This window comes from Mesoplodon bidens (genome assembly GCF_964165515.1).
Source record: "Mesoplodon bidens genome assembly, chromosome: 3".
Lineage (NCBI taxonomy): Eukaryota > Metazoa > Chordata > Mammalia > Artiodactyla > Ziphiidae > Mesoplodon > Mesoplodon bidens.
In genome coordinates, this window is record NC_138178.1 from 8,117,566 (window position 1) to 8,139,576 (window position 22,011).

Consider the following 22,011-nt stretch of genomic DNA (forward strand, 5'->3'; position numbering starts at 1 on the left):
ATTTACAGTACCTATATGTATGCATATATAATAGTATATGCTTATGGCTATGTTTGTATGTAGTCCAAGGATAAAACAAACATGGGAATATGGGAATGATATTCAGAAACTTTAGAAGAGTCTCAGCCTCTGGGGAGGGAAGGAGAAAGGATGACAGCTCGCTCGCGCTCTCTCTCTCCCCCCCTTTCTGTCTCTTGTCTCTCTGTCTCTGTTTCTCTCTTTCAATAAAAACAGTCCACCATTTGCAACATCATGGATGGACCTTGAGGACATTACGGTCAGTGAGATAAGTCAGACAGAGAAAGACAAATACTATATAATATCCCTTATACATGGAATCTAAAAAAGCTGAACTCCTGGGAATAGAAACAGAGAGTAGAATAGTGGTTACCAGGGACTGGGGGATGGGAGAATTGGGGAGATTTTTTTTAAGGGTACAGACTTACAACTAGCATATGAATTAGTCCTGGAGAGCTAATGCTCGGCATAGTGATTACAGCCAGCAACACTGTACTCTAAACTTCAAAGTTGCTAAGAGACTGGATCTTATTTATTCTCACCCCAAAAAAGAAATAATTATGTGATGTGATGCAGTGTTACAGCAGGAGCCAAGTTGTAACGTATAAATGTATCGAATCAGCACCTTGTGTTCTGTAAACACACACAATGTTATATGTCAATTATGTCTCAATTAAAATCATAAAGTCTAGAGCAGATAAGGCAAAATGTTCAGTCTTAATGGTATTCAGGAGTCTATTTTCTGTACTTTTCTGAATGCTTATGTTTCATTTTTTAAAATACTTTTTAAAGAAGGCCATCAAAATTTAACAAGAAAAGAATTTTAGGTACTTTTGTATTATGATAGACTCACTATAGTGGGAAGGAACTTAGGAGTGTGTACATATCTGGTCTTGTAACTGCCCTGCATACATACTGAGAGGGGACAGTATTGGTGAGCAGTGCTCAGGAAAGGCTACCTGTTTTGGTTTTTTTTTTTTTTTTTTTTTTTTGCGGTACGCGGGCCTCTCACTGTTGTGGCCTCTCCCGTTGCGGAGCACAGGCTCTGGACGCGCAGGCTCAGCGGCCATGGCTCACGGGCCCAGCCGCTCTGCGGCGTGTGGGATCTTCCCGGACCGGGGCATGAACCCGTGTCCCCTGCATCGGCAGGTGGACTCTCAACCACTGCGCCACCAGGGAAGCCCCAAGGCTACCTGTTTTAATTCTGAACGTCCCACAAATTCACAGGGAGCCCTTGGGCAGGCCACGAACTCCTTACTGCCCATTTCCGCATCTGTCCAGCAGAGGTGCTTACACAAGCCTTCAAGCCCCAGAGCGCTTCTACGAACAATGCCTACGGACACAGCTGCACAGGCACTGTGAGTGTCCGAGGAGGTCAGGGCATTTAGTTTTGTCTAATCCGCGATCCACCTTGGTTTTCCCATTGAACTGGAGACTGAACAGACTTTAAAAAGTCAGGCTCATTTTCTAGTTCTCTCCAATGTGCCCTCAGTGGCTGAGTGAAGTGGTACGTGTCCTAAATGGACCTGAATCCCTCTTAAGTTAATCGCAGATGAGCAGGGTGAACACGCCCTACAAGGACAGGGCACGCAGGACACTCAGAAGAAAGGGATGGAATTCAGGACACTATTCTTTAGGATCCGGGTATTTCCTATGATTTATTTACAGGACTTACGTCACCTGGCATCTCATTAAAGCTCACAACGCTTAGGTACAGGGCTTAAACCAAATATCAACATCTAACACAGCAGGCAAGGGGGTATTGTATATGGACAAAAGCTGCCAGACTTCATGCCCTTAGTTGACACAGGTAATGCAAATAAGAATATTAATAGCATATGTTTTATTAAGCATGTGTTCTGTGCCCCAAACTATCCGTTTTGCAATGCAATCCTCATAGCATCCCTCAGGAAACTGAGGCTGAAAGACATGTAGAGCCCATTAGCCTAAGATTGCTAGTATGACTAGTATGACAACTAGTGAGTGGTTGACCTGTGGTTCAAACCCAGGAAGTCCAGTGCCATAACCTGCACTCCTAACCACTTTGCTGTGTCTCTCAGCGTCTTGGGGCAGGAAAGTGGATCCTAATACTGGTTTCAGCCTGCTGTGTAGACAGATAAGGAAGGTCCTGCCTGAAGAATTAGGTTGACCTGTTCAAAGCTGTACAGGGACGAGGAACAGAATCAGAGGGGCTAACCACTAAGATTACGGTGAAAGCAGAGAGCAGAGAGCATCTGCCAGATAACTGTTGGCAAAAGTACATACCAGGGGTTATGCCGGGGTTAGCCAACTCGGGGCAGCGCCGAGTCAGCTACGTCCTGTCACTGGACGTGCCGGTGGGAACTACCTCCTGATGTCTGCAGAGCTCTGCTTGGGTGGGGATGACTTTGATGACCAGAGGCAGCTCGGGGCAGTGATCGGCAAACCCGTCACCGAGATGAATGTCATCTTTGGTGTTTCCTGCTTTCCTTTCCTGCCGGGAGCTCCCTCGCCATCCATCCGCTCCACCAGAAACAAATCCTGAGACTTCTCGCTGTGAGCCCTTGGTTGACCAACTTCTGCTTTTGCTCAGAATTAAGCCTCGCATTTTGGAGGCTTAAAAAAAAAATCTACATTAAAACCCTTTGTTGGAATGCTTTACACTTTCCACAGAGCAGAAACTAAAATAACCTGTTATACAATTAGTCACAAATGCAGTCCTCGAGTTTTGGAGGAATTGAATACAGACTCGGATTCAAATCTGCCTCTTTCTGGGTATGGACTTTCGGCAAGTTACTTAATGTTTCTGAGCCTCAATTTCTGGATCTATAAATGGAAATTAATAATACCTACTTGCAGCGTTGCTGCAGGAATTAAAGATGATTCACATAATGTGCCTGGTGCCACTCAATAAATACTAGCCATCATTATCATCATCATCATCATCATCCTAGCCCAGTTTAGGTTATAACCCATTTCCAAGGGAATTTTCTTTGCAAATAGCACAGAAGGCATCCTCTGAAGATTCTAAAGATACTTTCCTTTCTCTCCGCTGTATCCTCTCTTCTACTGAGAACTCAAGATCAAAACTGTCCTCAAGCATCCTCACCTCTGCTTAGGATCAGCTATTCAGACCAGTGTTTATTTGCTTTCTTTTGCACTTTTGAGACAGTGAAAAAGAGGGTGAACTCCAAGAGAAGACCTGTGAAGATCTTCCCAAGACCGCATTAGAGAAGAATATAAAATATGAATATGAAAGAATATAAACCAAGAAAGAACCTTATGTTTCTGAAAGGCAACACCAAAACAATTTAGAGTTGACTAGGTAGAGACTGAGGGGAGAGATGGAAAAACATCCATTTCAAGTTAGAAATTACAGCTGCGGGATTATTAAGTGTTTTTATCAAGCCTCCACAAACGCTTTTAGAAATCTGCAGAACACAGTCCAGAAGGTTCCACACCACTGGCGGTGCATGCACCACATGACTCGCCCCGGCTCAGTTATGAGTGACAGAGCTCATTTATAGCTTCAGATTGACTATAATTTAGGCCGCCTTTATTAAAACAATTATACGGAATTGCATATAAACACCGGTCAAATGCTGTTTCCTACCATCACAGACGCTTCTCCTGTTTTTTATTAGCTGAATGGATTTCACTCTAAAAATCTATTGGGTAATGATCATAACACTTGGCTGAGAGAAAGTGATAAAGCAACATTAAATATACTGTGTACAGATGAACAAACTTTGAGGACTTCGAATAAAATAAAAACAAAAACAAAGCACCACTACGATTCCTGCCTTGGAGGAGATCCTGAGTGAGGCATATAGACAAATGCAGAAATGGTTACAATAAAGTGCTACAAATGGGTAGAGAGATGCATGGGCTATTTCAGAGCAGGAGAGGGTTGTAACCAGGTTGTAGGCAACAGGGGGACGGGGACCACATCAGAGTCCGTTCCCTGCCATGTCTCAGCCCCAACCAGTACCTACTGGAGAATATCCAAGGATCTTTGGCTTTATCCCGGGTAGAAGAGGAGATTTTTTTTTTCAGAATGGAACAACATGGTCATATTCATTTTTGATATGGAGGCAACCAGTTATGAAGGGTTTCCATCAGAATTAAATTCTTAAAACCACAATTCGACAGGCAAGAATGTTTATTCCTTCATTTAATTCATCCTTCAATGAATACTTATTGAATGTCTAATATGTGCCAGGGACTATTCTAGGCTTAAGAGAGTCAGCAAAAAAGAAAACAGAAAAAAAGAAAAAATCCCTGCTCTCCTGGGAGAGACAGATAATGAACAAAACATACAAACAAATAAGTTGTATAGTCTGTTAGAAGGTGATAAGGGAAACCGAGAAAAATAAACCAGGGAAGGGCTGAGGGTGAGGGGCAGAAGCAGGAGGGCAAGTGGGAGGAGCTGCTTCTTTAAGAAAGATGGTCATAGGGCTTCCCTGGTGGCGCAGTGGTTGGGAGTCCGCCTGCCGATGCAGGGGACACAGGTTCGAGCCCCGGTCCGGGAGGATCCCACATGCCGCGGAGCGGCTGGGCCCGTGAGCCATGGCTGCTGGGCCTGCGTGTCCGGAGCCTGTGCTCCGCAACGGGAGAGGCCACAACAGTGGCCGCAAAAAAAAAAAAAAAAAAAAAAAAAGATGGTCATAGATCACAGTGAATTTGGCATTTGAAGAATTGAGTGACAGCTATGAAAAAGAAATAAAACTTGCTTCCATTTCTTGCTACTGGAAAAAAAAAAAAAGATGGTCAGAAAGGACCTCTCTAAGAAGGTGATATTTGAGCAGGGACCTGAAAAAGGTTTGGGCTTGATTGGGCTGATATCTGGAGAGGTACATTCCAGGCAGAGGGAGGTGCAAAGGTCCTGGGCTAGAGAGAGTCTGATGAGTCTGGACAACAGCAGGGAGGCCAGGGTGCCAGGAACAGAGTGAAGACCTCTGGCAGAATAGAGATGCTCGGAGACCGGCAGCATCAGCATCCCAGGAACTTATTAGAAGCGCAGATTCTTGCACCGCAGCCCAGACTTATGAATCAGAAACTCTGGGGGGCCTGGGCGAGGTGAGACCCAGTGATCTGTTTTGACAAGCCGCCCAGGTGATTCCGATGCTGGCTTAAGTCTGCCTGAGAGCTAGGTCCTGAGCCCTCTTTTCCCCCGACAGTATCTTTCCTGGACAACCTCGTCAATTTCCATAGGTTTAAGTGCCCTCTAAGTACAGGCGTCGCCAACCTTTTTTCTTCTCCACCCAGATATCTCTTTCTGAGTTCTAATCTTGCGTCTCCAATCCGTATCTCAGCAAACAGCCTAACCAACTGCCTATTTGAGTCAGAACCTTAGAAACTTGCTTCACTGAACCCACCTTATTTATAACGTGAATTATAGCAAATTGTTTGCCATTATGATTTGGGGTGGGTCTGATCTTTATTTGGTGGCAGGAAAAATATCATCATATCACAAGTCATCACTCGATGACAGTTTTCAGCCCCATCTCAACTCCAGGAAACTGACTTGCCTCTTCTCCCTGGGGCACAGGTGCCTCTGTTCTCTTAAATCCTGGGGGCCTTCCTCCTAAACTGGCTCATGGTCCCAATACATTCTTATTGCTTGCTTGAGAGATTGAGTAATTGATGTCACCTGTACAGAAGCCCTCTCTCTATTATAAGTTCCAACCGAAAAAGGAATGCTTGCTGAAAAATTTTTTCTATTCAATTTCACAAATATTTCTGTTTTAACTCCCTTTCATAACGAGGTGATGGGCCCACGAATAAATAACGAGTACTGAGTCCCAGCTGATAGGCACTGTGTTAGGTAATAAGGGATGTAGTGCTTCCAAATACGTGACCAATGGACGGTGAGATGAGTGAGGGTTAATAATCTCAACTCGGAACTCAGACCGCCCGAGTTTGATAACTGCCTACTTTTCGTCTGTAGGACCTGAGGTGGGTTATAAACCCTCTCCCTGACTTATTCCCTTCCTTCCCAATGGGGCTAATAATAGCACCGACCTCCCAGGGCTGTTGAGAAGATTAAATGAGTTATTGTATATAAAGCACATAAGCAGTATCTGGCACCTGGTAAGTGCCAAGTAAGCCTTAACTACGGTTAATATATATTTCAAAGCACATAAACAGAAAGGGTTTGGTGAAGGAGTTAACCTAGGTCCTTGAGTGTACTTCTAATGTACACCGATTTTATAGTATGGTACTCACTATAATACAGCTGCTCCCAGGGGCTCCAAATGACATTAATTAGCTTGTGATGTTTTGATTGATTCTTGTCTGTGTTTCACAATTACTTGCCCTGGGTTTTTACTGCCCTGAGTTGAGACAGTCTAAATCAGGATCCCCAACCAGGAAAAAATAATAAGCAACAATCTCATGTAATGAGAACATAACAAGATTATAAAACATAGCTGTTAAAAAAAATGACATTGCTATGTAAAAAAAATAAACTAAAACACAGTTATTAGATGGTTTCTTCATATACCCCAGGGACCGCGGTCTTAAGTGCTTTCTGTCTGGCCAGGAGAGGAGATGGAATTCTTTCTTTTTGATTGAAGTGGCTCAGAATTGGCCTTTAATTGACCTGGGAGTGAGGAGAGAAAAGGATTGGGTATAAAAATGTAATAGGGTTCACTTAAAACCAGTCAAGGACTTTAACCTGCCCCGGAGGAGTCTTGCTGTATCCTCAAAATCTGGTGAAAGTAGAAGGAAAAGATGCCAGTATTATTTTCCGGAAACATATGAACAGAATGTAAATCAACGTCTGTTTGGTGCAGCTTAGAAACGAATGTAACAATACAACATGTTATCACCGCCTAGATGCTACCCCACTCCAACTGTGGCTCAATCCGTAATTAACAGTGTATATAAAGTAAGTGCGTGGCCATGCTCCCCGTGATTGCCAATATGTTTCACTTGTATTAGTATGAGGTAGTCAAGCTTGCAAGATAAGAGCTCAGGGTCACAAAAGGATGACTCTGGGTTCAAATCTGATGAACAGAGTCCCCTCAGTTTGTTACTTCACCTTTTTAGACCCCAGGTTCCTCATCCATAGAAGAGAGAGAAAAAATAACTTCCACCTCATAGGAATCTTGTGATGATCAACGAATGTTTTGGAAAGTTCTTAGCACTGTGCCTGGCACAGACTATGTACTCGTAATAATGTTAGTTATCAACTGTCATCAGTTGTGTGGTTTTGAAAATATTTAATATGTGTTGAATCCATGGTCTTCATAAAGCTAGAGAGAGAGAGATGATTCTCAGGCCAGTTTTAAAGGTGAAGAAACGGGCACCAAAAGATTAAGAGACTTGTTCAAGGTCACACTGCGCCTTCAGAGCAGGATTCCAGGGCTGTCCCATGTTATTGGTTCTTAGCAAAGGATTGTGCAGCCCAGACTCAGATCCAGCCCACGCTGGTGTCTGTCCTCAGCTGGGCAGATACACAAAGGAATGAGTGGGGATCATCCTTCTCCAGCAGCAGTGGTCCTCTGGCTAAGATCCAAGCTGAGGCATCTTCTCCTGAGTGCTCCATGTACTGCCCCGAGCTTGTTAGGAAAGCTGTGACTGCAGATCCCAGAGTTAAGAACCAGATACTTTCTATTAGTGAAGTGGGTCTAATTTTTGCTCTGCAACTTTGGGTGTGAAAAAAATCACATTAGTTTATTCCTCTAAACCCAGTTCAATCTATGTCCTCACTCACCAAGGTGGCAGAAATTCACGCATTCTTTCCTCTCCTCCAACTCACATTCTATCAATACCTCATGACAGGAAAAGGGTCTCTTGTCATTGATCCAGCATAGATGCCACTGAGATGCTCACGTACCCAAGAACTTGAGGCCCATTCTAAAGCCAAAGACTCCATCCCTCCTGGCCGAACCCCAAGATCCTTTGCTGTGCCTAAGACACACCTCTTAGCCTTTGGTACCTTCCTCCATTGTCCTCAGGCTGCCCCAGCAGATAACCAGCGCCCTCTTGAGGCACTCTGTAGACATGGAGTATGGGTCTCTCCAATTGCAGGTGGCACCCCTTTCCTTCCTCCGGGGGTGCTACTGCCTTTCTGCATGCTTTTCTCCATTCCCCATTTTCAAGCTTCAGAGCACCTCTCCTCTCTAGGAGACTTTAGCTCCTTGCAATACAAAGCTCCCTAACTCTTTGTGAGAACCCCAGGTAATCAGGTCTCAAAGTCCTGCTTGCCCTCTGGAAGAGCCAAAGGAAAAGTATTTCTCCTTCTTTCTGAATCTTCTCCAGCAGTAAAAGCAAAACGCAAAGGCATATGTCCAGAAACCAGCCTTCCACGTTTCTTTTTTCAGTTAGATTCTTCAAAAAGCATCACACTTGAGCTGAAAATGGAAACATGCTCTATTCTTTCATCACAACTACATGTTAGGGCTGGCCGATGGTCCAACACTTTGCAAAGAGCCTTTGATTCTTTATGTCTTTGCAAGAAACTGCCTGAATTGTCAGTGGTAAAATTGGCCTGTCTTCGGAAAATAGACCATTACAAAATTCTGACTGGCAAGGCTTGTCATCCATGAACTCCAAGGATCACTGCTGGTGAAACAGAGAATATATTTCTTTCATATTTTCATTAACTTCCAGATGATTTAAGTTTGAATTTTTATCTCATTCATCAAGTTTTACCATGGCCTATTTCTCTCAGTACTTAAATTCTTCAAATGTAGTTTTTCTTCCCTAAATTTGTATCCATTCTCAGTTTGGGCTCCAAACACACAAGGCTTAGGGGTAAAGAGAGCCTGTGTTGGGGACTAGCCCAGGCCATGGGGACAGAGTGACAATAAAACACATAAAGGCCCTCAGATGTATACGCTTATATTGCCAGGTCCTGTTCTAAGTTTTTCACATATATTGATTCATTTAAACCTTATAACAACGCTATGAGGTAGGTAGTATTATGATCCCCATTTCACAGGTGAGAAAACTGAGGCGCAGAGAGGTTAAGATACTTGCCCAAGGTTGTACAGTTAGGAGGTGGCTGAGGCAAGAGCCAGGCTCTGGAAGTCTGACCTCAGTCTGTGCCTTTCACACGCAGCTGTGAATACCAATCATAGTTAAGAAGGAAATAAACAGGCTAATGATACAAAGAGCAGCTGGGGAGGTCACTTCCCACTTGCTGATCATGGAAGGTTACCTAGGAGGCAGGGTTTGAGCTGAAACCTGAAGGATGGCAAGGAACCAGCTATACAAAGAGCGGGTGGGGCAGGGCGAGGGCGGGCGGTTTCTTCCAGGCAGGAGAAACAAGACACGCAAAAGCCAAGGAAAGCAAAGAGTCATTCACGGGCGGAAAAGTGGCCTGGTGGCAAATCATAGAGAGGGACTCGGAGAATAACACGTGATGACGATGGGGAGGATGCTTCAGGAGCAGTGAGAAGCCCGGATAGTTGTAAGCAGAGATGTGACATGATTGGAGTGGCTTCTACAGTCATGGGCTGCTGGGGGACAAGGGGACTAGCGAGAACCAGGAACACAGGGGACCTGGAATAGGGTTATGGAGCTGAAGGAAAGAGAGAGCGATGGGTCTGGTGGCCGCAGACAAGGCTGGACGGATAAGGAGGACCTGATGCTCGGGACATCCCAGCCATCTAAAGAAGTGAGGACTTTATTCCTAAGAGCCAGGCAAACCTTGAATGGGTTTAAGCAAAGAAATCCTATGATCAGATGTGAGTTTCAGGAGAGTGACTCCAGGTGGTGTGCTGAATGCATTTGAGAGACAAGACTGGGGTCCAGTCAGGAGGTTGCTAGAGACATGGCGGTGAAAGGTGATGTACACTGACCGAGGCTAGGGGCAGGGCCTACTCATGCAACAAAGATTAAGCAATGGGCACCAGGCACTGTTAGAACAAGTCAGACAAGGGGCTGCTCCCAAGGAACTTTCCAGATCTCTTTATGAGGATAGGCTTGGTGATAATTTGACAGTGAGGCATGAGTAAAAGGAAGGAGATGAAAGATCTCTCTCTCCCTGTGGGGAGAGGAAGGATGCTGTTTCGTAAGACAGGGAACCTGGAAAGGGGCTTTACCAGTGGGTCAGCTTGATTCAGGACATATTGAGAATTCCAACGGCCAAGGTGGAAAGGCAGGAGGTGGATGTAGATAGAATCCAAAGACTCTTCTAAGGATGCAAACTATCGGAAGAGAAAGGTTTGAACATTTCCTCGATCACCACCTGTTGGGTGTTGCAGTCAAAACAAAGCAGCCCTGGAAATAATCTGCTTCCAAAGAAATAATATTCCCTGTAAAGGCCTCAGAACATGAGGAGATGGGCTTCAACTGCAACATGAAAGAACCGGGCTTGGCATGAGAACAATCCTCAAGGACTTCAAAAAGACAGAAACCTCCCATTCAGCTTCCCATTCCTCAGATTCAGATAATCAAGTCCCCCAGCCAGGAGCATGTGATCACCACCGCCTGAAATAAGATGGGTAGTCCTTCTCACAGGCGTTCACCTTTTCCTCCAACACTGACTTGGAGGGAAAGTTAGATGTTTCCCTTCTGTGGATTGTGAGGCCTCTTGAACTGTCAAAAATGTTCACCAGAGATCATCAGAGAACACACAAGCTGTGTCTGGAAAGGTCAGTTGGAAGACAGGATGTGTGAGATTTCTTTTTATTATAAAGTTTGTAAGTTTTCACTCCTGCCAATGTCCTGGAAATAAGGGTATCAGTATACCTGGGTCTCCTTCAAACTACGGTGAAAGGGGAAACAGTCCGTCCCTTGAAGAATGGGTGGATGGATGGAGGGGTGGGTGGACGGGTGGATGGATATTGGGGATACAAGTGACGAGTGAGTCCTAGGGAAAGATTTTACCTCTGAGACAAGCTGGCTTTTCCACCTTCGCTAAGCGGGTGCTCCCGCCTGCTTCTCCCTTTATTTCATCAACCGTGTTTTGACAATTCATGAAAAAAGGAGAAAAAAAAAAAGTGTCTAAGGCAAATTGAGCTCCTGAAGTAATAAACATTTAGACATACAATGTGAATTGAGCTATTGTTCTCCTCGGGATAGTCTCCCAGTGTGTTTCTCTTTTTTGGAAAGAGAACGTGTCAGGCCGTCTTCCTCCCCCAGGCTCTGGAAATGGGAGTCTCCCCTCCGCAGTAATTGCTGCGAATCCTGACAATAGCCCCACGACTGGGTTATCTCACAGGAACTTCCATTTCCAAAGAGTTGAGGGGAGATTAATGCAAGAAAACTGGACTAGATCGAGGGATAAGAGCTGCACCTTCCGCCAAGTTCAGCCAAGGTAGCCTCTTCCTCCGGCTCCCAGGGTGGGAGGGGGCCTCCCGCGGCGGGTTTCGGTGGGTTTGTCGGGGACGGCGCCGGGTGCGCGGGCGGTCCTCGGGCTCCGACTCCCCGCTCCTCTCGCGCACGCCTCTGGCTCCGCGCAGCCTCTGCGGCTCGGCGGCTGATTCGGGACCTAACTTGGTCCCGATCGGGTGTGCGGCGGAGCGGGAACCGGGGGCTCGCGGGCTGCCCAGGAGCCGGGCCGGGCCGGCGCGTTCATTGTTGTCCGAGGGGCTAGGCCGGCTCTCGGGGGTGCCCCGCGGCGCGCGCGGGAGGCGGCGGCGCGCTCGGCCGCGCGGGACTCGCCGGAGCCGGCCTAGCCCCCGGCCGCCGGCCGCCCCGTGCGCGCTCGCCGTGCCCGGGGGCGCCGCGCGGGGCCGACCGCGATGCGGAGGGCCGGGCGCGGCGGCACGGTGCTCGGCGCGCGGGCGAGGGGCGGGCCGGCGGCGGTGCGCCCTGGCGCGCGGCCAGGCTCGGCGTGAGCGGCGCGAGCGGGCGATGGGCTGACTGGGGACCCGCGGGGGCGGCGGGGCGGCGGCGGCGGCGGGGGCGCGCGGGGACCGGCGGGGCGGCTGCGGGCGCCGCGCGGCGGAGGCGGAGGCGGAGGCGCCGGGCGCGGATGCCGCCGGCTAGGCCCCGGGCCTGCGCACCGGGGCGCATGGGACGCCCGTTTCGGCGGATCCGCCGCTGCAAACCTGAAGTTCCTCGGCTCCCAGGGAAGCGCCACGAATAAAAAGGTAATGTGTCTTTGTTTCCCAGCCGCGACTGCGGGCAGGCGGTGGATTCTGCAGCACTTCTGGGTCCGTTTCTGGGCCGGTGAGAGGGACATGACGCTTCTGCTTTACTGAGGACGTAGAGCATTTAATGCCGCAGATGTGACATTGCTCCGGTGCACACCCCACGTGCGGCACAGACTGTACTCCCTCGTGCTACCCTCTCCCCACACCCACTTTCTTTGGCATCTCGACCTGACACTGGCTGGGTCTACCCGGGGAGAAAGGAAAGGACCTTGCTGCGGGCAGACCCGGGTGTGATTATGTTCTTTTTTTTTTTTTTTGCTAACCGTTTTTCTGGAAGTGACAGGGCAGTCCTGTTCTTTGGGTGGGTTCAGGAGGCAGGCTGCAGATCGCCGGCTGCCTGGGACTGCTAAAATGGACTGCGCTTTCACACTCCAAATGGCTGCAGCAAGTTTAATGCAGGGAGACCGCGGGAGGAGGAGGAGGAGAGGAGGGAACCCCCTTCAGGACGAACCCCCCAAACGCAGGGCTTCTGTCTTGCAGGCAACTGCCCAAACGTGGGCGCATATTGCGTTTAGAAAAGATGAACCGGTCCTGTACTTTGAAAGCCGTGTGGGCTGCCCGTGTGTAGTCAGGGACTCGGTGCCTTTCTCCAGTACCTCGTTAGGAGAGTTAACTGCTCAGTAGATTCAAACAAATTCTGCGAAATTTCCAAGGGATGGCTGTTCTAATAATAGGTCTGGCGGTGGCTTCTTAATAGACACACTCATTCTGAATGGTGCAGCCATGCCAGTCCCCCCGGAAGCTCTGCTTGCTGAGAAAGGCGATCCCCTGACCTCACCGTGGATGGAGGAGGCTTTCTCCCCTATGAATGGAACATCCCAGTAGAGGTTGTTACCGCTGTTCTGGCTTCTCTCAGTTTGAATCCTCACAGCATCCGATGAAAGGGATTCTCAGAACACCTAAGCCAAGCACATTTCTAAATCCGAGCTCTTCGGTGGGGATGGCTTATTCAGTGTTGGAGTAGCCCCAGCTGTATTTAGACACCTGGTCAGGCAGATTTGATCTGCATTTACCTTAGTGGGTTTTGAACAGCTTCTCACATACCCCTAACACCTCGACACTATAAGTCTGGTCCTTTTCTGAAAGCATGACTGTGATGTTCGGGAAAGCACCAGTCCAAGAGCCAGGGGCAAACTTATGACTTCATCCAGGGAAGCCACCGCTGACCCTGGGGGAACTGTCTCAGGAGTTGGATGCAAAATCTATTCCTTACACTTAGTAGAACTTAGCTTTGTGTGCCGTTTTTCCAATGTGCAACAAAGTGGGAGGTTGATGGGGGTGGGGGGGATGGGAGGACACCTTTCATTGTTTTGTTTCTGGTTTTTAAATTGCTTCAAGTTCATTCCTAGCGTTTGGCCCCCTTTTGGAGTCTGACTTGGACATGGTGGGAAGACTAAACCTTCAGATCAGCGGAAATCTGATTTTGATTCTCAACGTGTTCATCTCTTGCAACCTAGAGGGTCAGAGGATGAGCCTCTTCTGTTGGCTGAGGGGTCCCTTCTGCTGTGAATGAAATCTGGGTTTATTTAAGGTACACCAGGAATGGGGGGGGGGTCCCGCAGCAGATAGACTTGAATCTCTTTGGTCCCAGAGGTTAAATAGCTGCAGTTAATTTGATTGGAAGCAATATTTGGACTTGCTTTGAAATCAACACTATATTGTCCTGCTAGTGAATTACCTAGTGTTGCCTCCAAATCACTTGGAAAAAAGTGATGCTTGATGTGCAAAATTGTGTGGGTAGAAGTAACCTTTTAGAAAACCAACAACATTAAACTCTTCTTGTGTTAAAAGGGAATAGTGTTAGTTGAAATGAGGATCAGAAAATCCCTCCACCCACTTAAAAAAATTTTTTTTCTTGAAATATAGTTGATTTACAATCTCATGTTAGTTTCAGTCATGTTAGTGTACAGAAAAGTGATTAATACATATATGTGTGTGTATACATATATACATATATATATTCTTTTTTAGATTCTTTTCCATTATAGGTTATTACAAGATATTCAATATAGTTCCCTGTGCTATACAGTAGGTCCTTGATGATTATCTATTTCATACGTAGTAGTGTGTATCTGTTAACCCCAAACTCCTAATTTATTCCTTCCCCGCCTTTCCCCTTTGGTAACCATAAGTTTGTTTTCTCTGTGAGTCTGTTTCTGTTTTGTAAATAAGTTCATTTGTATCTTTTTTTTTTTTTAGATTCTGCATATAAGTGATACCATATGATATTTGTTTTTCTCTGTCTGACTTACTTCACTTAGTATGATAATCTCCAGGTCCATCCATGTGGCTGCAGATGGCATTATTTCATTCTTTTTAATAGCTGAGTAATATTCCATTGTATATATGTACCACATCTTCTTTGTCCATTCATCTGTCAATGGACATTTAGGTTGCTTCCATGTCTTGGCTATCGTAAACAGCGCTGTAATGAACACTGGGGTGCGTGTATCCTTTCGAACCATGTTTTTCTCCAGATATATGCCCAGGAGGGGGATTGCTGGGTCATATGGTAGTTCTTTTTTTTTTTTGTGTGTGTGTGTGTGTGGTACGCGGGCCTCTCACCGCTGTGGCCTCTCCCGTTGCGGAGCACAGGCTCCGGACGCGCAGGCTCAGCAGCCATGGCTCACGGGCCCAGCCGCTCCGCGGCATATGGGATCCTCCCGGACCGGGGCACGAACCCGCATCCCCTGCATCGGCAGGCGGACTCTCAACCACTGCACCACCAGGGAGGCCCGGTAGTTCTATTTTTGCTTTTTAAGGAGCCTCCATACTGTTTTCCATAGTGGCTGCACCAGTTTACGTTCCCACCAGCAGTATAGGAGGGTTCCTTTTCTCCACACCCTCTCCAGCATTTGTTATTTGTAGACTCTTTGATGATGGCCATTCTGACCGGTGTGAGGTGATACCTCATTGGAGTTTTGATTTGCATTTCTTTAATAATTAGCATTGTTGAGCATCTTTTCATGTGCCTGTTGGCCATCTGTATGTCTTCTTTGGAGAAATGTCTCTTTAGATCTTCTGCCCGTTTTTTGATTCCTCCACTCAGTTTTATTCTGACCAAGTGTGATCTGCCACTGTTGTTGGTAATATTCTTCCTGGCACTTGAACTAATTTTATTAATAAGACTTGTTATTTATGGCAATAGGGCCTCTTTGTAATTTGCAGACATTGTTGCCAAGTCCCCTGACAGCCTAGCAGGTGGCAAGTGCCGTTAGCATTATCTTGTCATGGGAGAAACCGAAACCCCTTGAGGTTCAGTGAGTCACTGATTTCATAATCCATAAGATCTGCCTCCCAGATGTGGGTTGTGCTCAGCTTTGTTGTAATGGCCCAGTTACAGTCTGAGATCAAAGAATAAACAGGAATGAGTCCTTGGGACTTCCCCGGCCATCCAGTGGTTAAGACTTCCTGCTTCACTGCCCAGGGCACGGGTTCGATCCCTGGTTGGGGAGCTAAGATCCTGCATGCTACGCGGTGCGGCCAAAAAAACAGAAAAAGAATGAATCTTTGCTTGTGTTCTGGAACTTGGCAAAAGGCTCTGTGAACTAGTGAGAATGCCAGAGTTGTAAAAGAAAGGGGTCCTTGAGTCAGCCTCGATGAGCTGATGAGAAAGTGTGATCGATTTGTGATGGGAGAGGCAGTGTTGAGATGAAAGGTCCAGGAAATTGAGGGGACCTGTCAGGGTACCTTTGTACTTAGTAAATGTGGGGTTGAGTGTGACTGCCTCCAAAGATCATTACTGACTTTACTGCATAAATATACCACTTGTGCTCACGTTATTAATGCTAGTGTGTGTGTATAAGTAAAAGACTTAGAGTTTTATTCGTTTGTCATATACTTATCAGTTATAAGAGTTGCATTTAGCCTGACATACTGAATGACTGAAAATATGATGGGGCACATTCAAAGCTCAAGCTTTGTTCTGAGAAATTTTTGCATATGTCAATACTTTTTTGAAAAAAAAGGAACAGTGTAGCTTCTGGAGAATTTCCATTTAAACTAGGTAAAGTGAGAAAGACATGCTAACCGTTAAATAGGTTTTGAAGTTAGTTTAAACCACATTCTACACAGTATCAGAATGTATAAGTCTAGATTCACAAATGCCTTTCATTCCTACCTTTTATTTATTTATTTATTTATTTATTTATCTTATTTGTTTTTGGATATCAGCTGATGTGTCAGTAACCTTTGTGGCAGAAATTCTCTATTTGGGTTTATTCATTGTGAAAAATTCCAGCATCTCTATTAGAAAGGATCTCTGAGGCCTCATGGGGAGAGAAGCCATGGGATAAAGATCTTCGATCTAAATTTCAAAAACTACCTTCCTCTTGAGCTAAAGATGCAAAAGAGGAACTACCTTACAGGATTAGCATGTAGTTGTAACCTCCCCAGGACACTGGTTACCCGTTCTCTCCATCTTGTCCATTTCTGATTCTTTGCTGTCCATTGCTCTCTGAATAGGTAGTTCAAGGAACAAAAGTAGATATTGGATGTCTCCTAAATGGTAGGAGTTGATGGGAGAAAAGGAAGAGAAAGGATCATTCCATCAGTTATGTAAGATACACAGATGCTTGAACGTTTCCTACCATAAGCAAAATCAAAGACTTAAAGAATCTGGGAAAAGTGGCCACTAAAAGTCAAACCTGTTGGGGAAGGATGACATTTGAGTGTTTTGTCTTATGCTGTTTATCCTAGCCGTAATCAGACTGAAGTGTATTGGCAGTATTTTCCATTTTTGTTTTTGCTTTTTCCAGGACATTTAATCTCAAGAGCTGGTACAATAGCTCTTGGAGCTCTGGGCCCCAGGGTCACCACTGCACACAAAGCCTGCTGGTTTTGCTACTCTCTTTTTGCAAGTTTTCCGAATCAGCATAAATCCAGCTTATCAGAAATTCTCTCCACAGCACTTTCCTTTTGGTTCCCTAAATCCATCAGCTGCCACTCTTTCCCCTGTCCTGTGGGATCAGCATGTCTTTCACTTATAAGGAATAATTTAGACACCCCCTTACTTTTGAGGCTACCAGCTCTACCACTAGCCGCATCATCCTCAAAGTATCTATCATTATGCCTCTCTTACTTTCTGAGAAGATGATCAGAGCTCTTGCTACCATTTTGTGAGTTGCGTTAATGCTTATTTTGGGTGCTGCTGAGTGAGTGAGTATGTGTGTTTGTGGGCGGAGGGTGTGTGTTCAATTCTTAACTTTATCAGTAGAAATTAGGTATTTTTTTCCCCAAAAGAGAAACACTTTTCTCCTTGAAGATGGAACTTACGGCTCAGAATAAAGGCCATGATTGCTGGAAGGGGCTGAAGGGATCTGGTTCAGTTCAGTGATCTTATGACGACCAAATGATCAAGAACAAATGGGCTTGCAGGTTCCTCTGTAGATGATCGAGCATCGCTAACTCCAGTTCGGAGATGGAGCTGATAGGAGCCAACTTGCTACAAAGCCTGATCTCCATCGTATATGGTGGTTTCTGTTTTTTTGTTTTCAAACTGAAGCTCTGGCCATTCCTTGATGCAGTGCAAGAAGACGTGAGTTGTGGGTGGTCAAGAACATTTGCACACGCACACCCTTCTCCCCAAACTCTGACTACCTTCGCACGCGCCATCTTGCTGCTATCTTAACCTTTTTTTTTTTTTTGCAGTATGTGGGCCTCTCACTGTTGTGGCCTCTCCCGTTGTGGAGCACAGGCTCCAGACGCGCAGGCTCAGCGGCCATGGCTCATGGGCCCAGCCGTTCCGCGGCATGTGGGATCTTCCCGGACCGGGGCACGAACCCACATCCCCTGCATTGGCAGGCGGACTCTCAACCACTGCGCCACCAGGGAAGCCCCATCTTGCTCCTATCTTAGTGATTATTTGCCAATCCATAGTTACTGCTCACTTTCTGTTCACTGAAGGCTCCCTACCTTTACCCTCTGCTCATGGTGGGCACTCAATAGATCCTATTTGAATAAGAAAAATCACCGAGTGACTCTTCACACCAACCGCAACACTGATATATTTCAGCATCTTCAGAAACCTGGAAAACCCAGTGGTCTAAAGAAAAATGTCCTCTTAGGTCCTTCTGTATCTAACTTCTTTTATAAGTCTGTTCTGTGGTGTGGCCCCTCATTCCCATTTAGCAATACCTTGCCCACCTTGGTACTCATGCAAAATACCAAACTTTTTGACAATAGTTTTCACTCCGAATTAGCCAAAAGCTATCCTCTCAACCTTGGGCTCTAACTCCACAATTTCCATCAGAGTTAGCCTGTTCTTCTGGTGATACAGGCTTCTTTGCAGGGCTTTTGCCTTTCTTTGTCCTTGCTGTACGAGGAATGCATGAAAAAAATGGCATGTAATGGGGTATTAGATTGATAATGCATGACAGCAAATGGAAATAATAATCAGAGAATTGCCAGGCTGTGCCATTCATGACCATAAAATGCACAATTATGCTCTCCCCACATGCCTGTGAAAAAGTATATAGTTGTGACAAACCCAAACTAGGAAACCCTAATAGTGTGGAGCCATCTGGTGCTGGGCAGCACACCTACAAACAGTGGGTAGTGCACCACGGGCTTACCGATTTCTCTGCTGCCTCTGGTTACCCCCCAAGAGGTATTGGATACTTATTTCTCTGTTGCTCAGAGAGAGAGCAGAAAAGAGGGGAGGGTGGTGAGGATAAGAGCGATGGGAGCGGAGCACAATGCAGGGCAGTGTTCTGCCTTCTCAGTCCCCTTTTATTGGGGTGGTGGAGTGTTTTGTAACAGAGTAACTACACAGTGACCAGCAGCACAGATGTAGCCGGCAGGTCTTGGCAGGAGAGCAGAGACCACGGATAAGAGCAAAGCATCAAGGGCTGCAGTCACACTAAATGTTGAGCAGAGACTGTGGACCACGCACATACGAACTTTGGGGATTCTGCATCACGTTAGACATCTCGGATGGAATGTTTGGAGTGAAAGGGGGCACAGAGATCATTTTTACAAATGAGGAGATGCTCACAGATGTTCAGGGACCTCGCCGGGGTTTCCGTTGCAGGGCCAAGCCTAGAGTCCCTGACCCCGTGCTTTGGCGCACAGAGCGGGTAGGGCTGAGGTGTCATGTCCCCCGGGCTTGGACTTCCGGCTCCGCCCCTTTCTGTCTGTGAGGCCTCGGGTAAATTACTGAATCTCTCTGAGCCTCGGTTTTCTTATTTATCAGAAAAGTTATATTCAGTGGAGCCAACGAGGTGATATCTGTGAAGCACCCAGCACAAAAAAAATAAGGGAGCCTCTTCTAGAATCAGAAATTTTGTCTTTGCACTCTCCCCTCCATGCTTGGCTTGCTTATGTCCCTGGAAGACCCAACAGTGCTAACTGCAGGAGGTTTAAAACACAAGGGGTGTAAGAAGGCCACTGGCCGTGGAAGTGGAGGTATTGCTGAAATAAATGGCACCTCCTTACCTACAATCCTGGAGTGAATTTTATAAATAGAAAGTAGCGTAGGAAAAAAAAAAAACCCCATTAGCCGCGGCTTCCCTGGTGGCGCAGTGGTTGAGAGTCCGCCTGCCGATGCAGGGGACACGGGTTCGTGCCCCGGTCCGGGAAGATCCCACATGCCGCGGAGCGCCTGGGCCCGTGAGCCGTGGCCGCTGAGCCTGCGCGTCCGGAGCCTGTGCTCCGCAACGGGAGAGGCCCCAGCAGTGAGAGGCCCGCGTAGCGCAAACAACAACAACAACAACAACAAAAACCATTAGCTCTGATACTCCATAAATGTCACCGAGCCTTCCAGAAAGGATTCTGCAGGTAAAGACATCACCCTAGTGATCCTTTCCTTATTGGGACGGAGGAGGCTTACTAAGAATGGGCGGCATCCTGCTGTGTCCATGAGTCTTGAGTGAGCCCATGAGCATTAAACTGGGGAGGATTGGTTGGGGGAGGGGAAGGAAGAGAAGAAATATGATTTTGCCTTTGCACTCATGGATTCTATCACCCTACCTTTCTGAAATTCTTCAGTTTTCAGGACTGATCAGAAAGCTCTTAGGGCTTTTATTTTGAAAAAATTCTCCAGTAGGAACAAGGGTATGTCAGTCAATGGTTATGTCATCCTTTTTCTTTTAATTGAGGTATAGTTCATTTAAAATATTGTGTTAGTTTCAGATGTACAGCAAAGTGATTCAGTTATATATGTATTTTTTCAGATGATTTTCCAATGTAGGTTGTTATAAGATACTGAATATTATTCCCTTTATTATATAGTAAATCCTTGTTGCTTATCTACTTTATGTAGAGTAGTTTGTTAATCCCATACTCCTAATTTGTTGCTCCCCCCTCCCTTTCCTCTTTGGTAACCATAAGTTTGTTTTCTATGTCTGTGAGCCATTTCAGTTTCATAAATAGATTTATTTGTATTATTTTTTAGATTCCACATCTGTGATAGCATATAATATTTGTACTTGTCTGACTTCACTTAGTATGATAATCTCTAGGTCCATCCATGTTGCTGCAAATGGCATTATTTCATTCTTTTTTATAGCTGAGTAATATTCCATTATGTGTATGTATATATATATGTGTGTATATATATATATATATATATATACACACACACACGCACACACACACACACACACACACACACACACCACATCTTCTTTATCCATTCATCTGTTGGTGGACATTTAGGTTGCTTCCATGTCCTGGCTATTGTAAATAGTGCTGCAGTGAACACTGGGGTGCATGTATACTTTTGAATGAAGTTTTTCTCTGGCTTTATGCCCAGGAGTGGGATTGCTGGGTCATATGGTAGTTTTTTAAGGGACCTTAGTACTGTTCTCCATAGCAGCTGTACCAATTTACATTCCCACAAACAGTGTAGGAGGGTTCCCTTTTCTCCACACCCTCTCCAGCATTTATTGTTTGTAGATTTTTTGATAATGGCCATTCTGACTGGTGTGAGGTGATATCTCATTGTAGTTTTGGGGTTTTTTAAAAAATAAATTTATTTATTTTGTTTATTTTATTTTTGAGTGAGTTGGGTCTTCATTGCTGCGTGCGGGCTTTCTTTAGTTGTGGCGAGCGGGGGTTACTCTTCGTTGCAGTACACGGGCTTCCCATTGCAGTGGCTTCTCTTGTTGCAGAGCGTGGGTTCTAGGCACACGGGCTTCAGTAGTTGTGGCACATGGGCTCAGTAGTTGTGGCTCACGGGTTCTAGAGCGCAGGCTCAGTAGTTGTGGCACACGGGCTTAGTTGCTCTGCGGCATGTGGGATCTTCCCAGACCAGGGCTCGAACCCGTGTTCCCTGCATTGGCAGGCGGATTCTTAACCACTGCACCACCAGGCAAGTCCCCTCATTGTAGTTTTGATTTGCATTTCTCTCATAATCAGCGATGTGGAGCATCTTTTTATGTGCCTGTTTATGCCATCTGTTTCTTAACAACAAAGGCAACAATCCAATCAGTATATAAAATTTTTGGTTATTTTCCATTCATGGTCAACAATTAGAAAGATTTTCACCTCCAATTTTCTTATTTATATTTCACCCAAGTACTTAACGCACCGAGTGAATGGAAGAAGTAAGCCTAGAACCTGAGTGTACCAGATGTTTGTGTGAGTTTTATTAATTGCACGCACCATCTGACCGCTCTGAAAATACTGGGAGAGTTTCCTCACAGTAGGAGAAATCAACATGCCAATTTGCAGAATATTCATCAAAAATTATCTAAGCACCTAATAACCTTCAAAGTGTTAAATAAAATAAATTAGAATGAGAGATGGTCCATCTTCTGGAGACGGATTAAACAGGCACACACATGGGCAGCAGAATAAAAGCATTAAACAAATGTAAAAACAAGCAAAGTATTTATAGAACATAATAGCCACATCCAGAACAAGGATATATTTTAGGTGGATCTTCAGGGACAGCTTATAG

General features: G+C 45.8%; 1 protein-coding gene across 7 annotated transcripts in view; it reads left to right on the forward strand.

The window, feature by feature from the left end:
• Positions 1-22,011, forward strand: part of FRMD4A (FERM domain containing 4A) — a 351,864-nt gene that overhangs the window by 92,543 nt on the left and 237,310 nt on the right. Inside the window, exon 1 of one of the 7 annotated variants that reach the window (XM_081229333.1) lies at positions 11,149-11,269. The exons of 5 other annotated variants lie outside the window; for them this stretch is intronic. The gene's annotated coding sequence lies outside the window, so the exon portion shown is untranslated. Of the gene's footprint in view, positions 1-11,148; positions 11,270-11,917; positions 12,048-22,011 lie in introns of those variants that run through there. One more of the 7 variants, XM_081229332.1, reaches the window with a different exon arrangement.